The 2,869-nt window shown below is 38.1% G+C and overlaps 1 non-coding gene and 1 pseudogene across 1 annotated transcript; both read right to left on the bottom strand.

The window, feature by feature from the left end:
* Positions 1-1,997: 1,997 nt before the first annotated feature.
* The window catches only part of LOC124888535, a 1,553-nt pseudogene continuing 681 nt past the window's right edge, over positions 1,998-2,869 (bottom strand).
* On the bottom strand, positions 2,421-2,494 carry TRNAL-CAA. Its single transcript has one exon. It is a non-coding gene; the product is annotated as a tRNA-Leu (tRNA).

The raw sequence follows: 2,869 nt of genomic DNA, 5'->3' as shown, positions 1-2,869 counted from the left end.
AAAAAATCCTATCTTTGTCTTTCCAGGCTATCTTTTGCGTGCTATTCCTTACGCCCTAAGAAAGAACCTCCACTTGGATTCATTTCAAGTCTCGAGTTCTTGTTTAGAATTCTCGTAGATGAAGTTCGAACGAGAGCTTTGATGCAATTCAAATTGACAAGCAGTAGTGACAGCATAATAAATGTCCTCCGGATAGAACAAAATCTTTAATTCCCGGGTTTTTGAAAATGATTTTTTTTCATTTTCATATATCTATTTTTCATATAGATCTATGGGTACACTGATCTCCGTGTGAGATTTCTTTTGTTATTTTCTTTATACTCAATTTCTACTCATCAACTTGAAAAGAAGCCTCTCTTAAGTTCAAGAGTTTAGAAAGGCTCTTAGCATGGGAAGGAGCTCAGACTTCCTTAGAAGGAGATAAGCTAGAACGATCTTATGTACGGGTCTCGATCATTATATAGAATTGATCTAGAGAAAATAGGGAAATGAGTTGTTAGAATGAATGAGGTCACGGCTTCGCCCTATGGAAACTAACCTTAGTGTCCATGTCGCGGGAAAGAAGCTTTTTGAATCAATAAAGGAAGCCTATTGAATCAGCTTTTGGGAATAGAAGGGGAAGGGGAATATGCCAATGAACTTGTTGCAGGGGACAAAGCTGGGGATGGCAAGGTTCTTTATCAATGATGTGGCATTACCGCAGTTGTATATACTTGCATTTATTTTCTGTTGTTAGCATGCTTTGATGACATAGAATCAATAGTTGACATGCACAAAACAGAATAGAAAGAAGGGCTCTTTGAACGACTCCGGTACTATCTCATCCGCTGTTTTAGCTAATTGTCCCCTCCTTTCCAAGTGTGATTTCTATCTTATGTATGGCCATGCCTAAGGGAATATCGTTTGAAGTAGATTCTTCTTTTGATCAATTCCCAAACTCTTTTTTGAGCTTCTTCCAAAGCATAGGGCTTTCTGGATGTAGATGATGATATCTATAGAGATGAATCTTCTATATATCGTACAATGAAGTAGCACATGGGTGGATATATATATATCTATATGAATCCAAATCTGCCGAATCACTCATGTTATGATCTTCTACATCCTGGGTCTTCCCGTTCCGTCATCTGGCTTATGTTCTTCATGTAGCATTCAGATCGAATGACTCTATGAAATTACGTCGATACTTCCACATATTATGGGTAACATAGGAGACATCTCTATTTTTGCCCCGGGGAATCTTTAGAATTCCCACTGCTTAACTTTTAATTTGCCTCTGACCATCAAATGAAATATGAATAACCCTCCTTCTCTCTTTGAAAGAAGGGGCGCTTCCGGTTCTGTCGGTGCTTGAAACAATTTTGTCTTCTCCATATTACTATATCTCTAGAGTCAATAATTTTATATGAGGAACTATTAAACTCAATCACTTGCTGTCGTTACTCTTCAGTTTTCTGTTGAGGTCTATCCTGCAGAGGTACTCAAATTGGATCAGTGATCGATTTTTAGGTTTCGTCGTAAACCTAATTGGTTATTTCCAATTACGTAAATCAATAGTTCAAACCGCACTCAAAGGTAGGGCATTTCCCATTTTTATAGGAACTTCTGTACCAGAAACAATGGTATCTCCAATTATAACCCCTCTGGGATGTAAAATATATCTCTTCTCACCATCCCCATAGTGTATGAGACAAATGTATGCATTTCGATTAGGGTCGTATTCTATGGTTACGATTCTACCATATGTATTTTTCATTTCGTCAAAAATCGATTTTACAGTATAGACGCTTATGACCCCCCCCCTCTATGCCTTGTGGTAATGATTCCTCTGGCATTACAACCTTTACCACAACGATGCTATCCATAGATCAAATTATTTCATGGATTGGATTTCACTTGACTATCTACGGTTCCATTGCGTGTGCTCGGGGTAGAAGTTTTGTATAAATGTATTACCATGCTATTAAGTATTTTGATTGTTGTTCTTTTCTTTCGTTGAGGTGGAATAGAATAACCCGGTTGAAGCATAATGATCATACGTCTGTAATGCATTGTATGTCCCATAATAGGTCCCATTCTTCTACTCTTTCCCGAAAGTTGATGACTATTCTTAGCTATTACCTTGACACCAAAGAAGAGTTCGACCCAATGCTTTATTTCTGTCCTAGTTGATACTGATTCGACATTAGAAGTATATTGATTTTTCCCCAATAACCGAATACTTTTGTCTGTAAATACTACATATTAGATTCCATCTATAAATCGATTTTCTTCCCTATGAGTGAAAGTCTCAATAAGAATGCTAGTTCTTACTGTTCATTATGATATGAATATACCACATCAATTCGTTATGTATGGATGATGAGATTCCATTGATACAGAGCCAATTCCAATAGACTTATTGGAGGGTCCCATTGGCGTGCATCCAGTAGGAATTGAACCTACGAATTCACCAATGTTGAGTTGGGCGCTTTAACCATTCAGCCATGGATGCAAAAAGACTCAGCGAGTGAAATAGGTTTTGGTATTCCTTCTCGAGCTTCTATTTCTTCCGTTAAAGGAGATTCGAGAAAAGATGGAATAGGAAGACGTGTTTCCAGAACGAACAAGATACGGGTTAAGAAGGGGGAGTTAGCAAAGTTAGACAAGATTGGAATGGGCATAGGAACATGTATTAATGTACCAGATCGGCTAATGCTCCCAGGTTGATGCAATGTATTCCACTAGTTGACTGAAGACTTGATTATTGGTATATCGATCGGTCCAGCACAGATTGAAATAGGAGCCAGTTCGACAAAAAGCTTTTGAAAACGCAGTGCACCCAGGTAAATAAGGAACAAGATGAATACAGAGGTTAAACGAGCATCCC

This window comes from Capsicum annuum, chromosome 1 (assembly GCF_002878395.1).
Source record: "Capsicum annuum cultivar UCD-10X-F1 chromosome 1, UCD10Xv1.1, whole genome shotgun sequence".
NCBI lineage: Eukaryota > Viridiplantae > Streptophyta > Magnoliopsida > Solanales > Solanaceae > Capsicum > Capsicum annuum.
The sequence above is the reverse complement of the archived record's forward strand: the minus strand, read 5'-3'. Positions and strand labels throughout refer to the sequence as shown.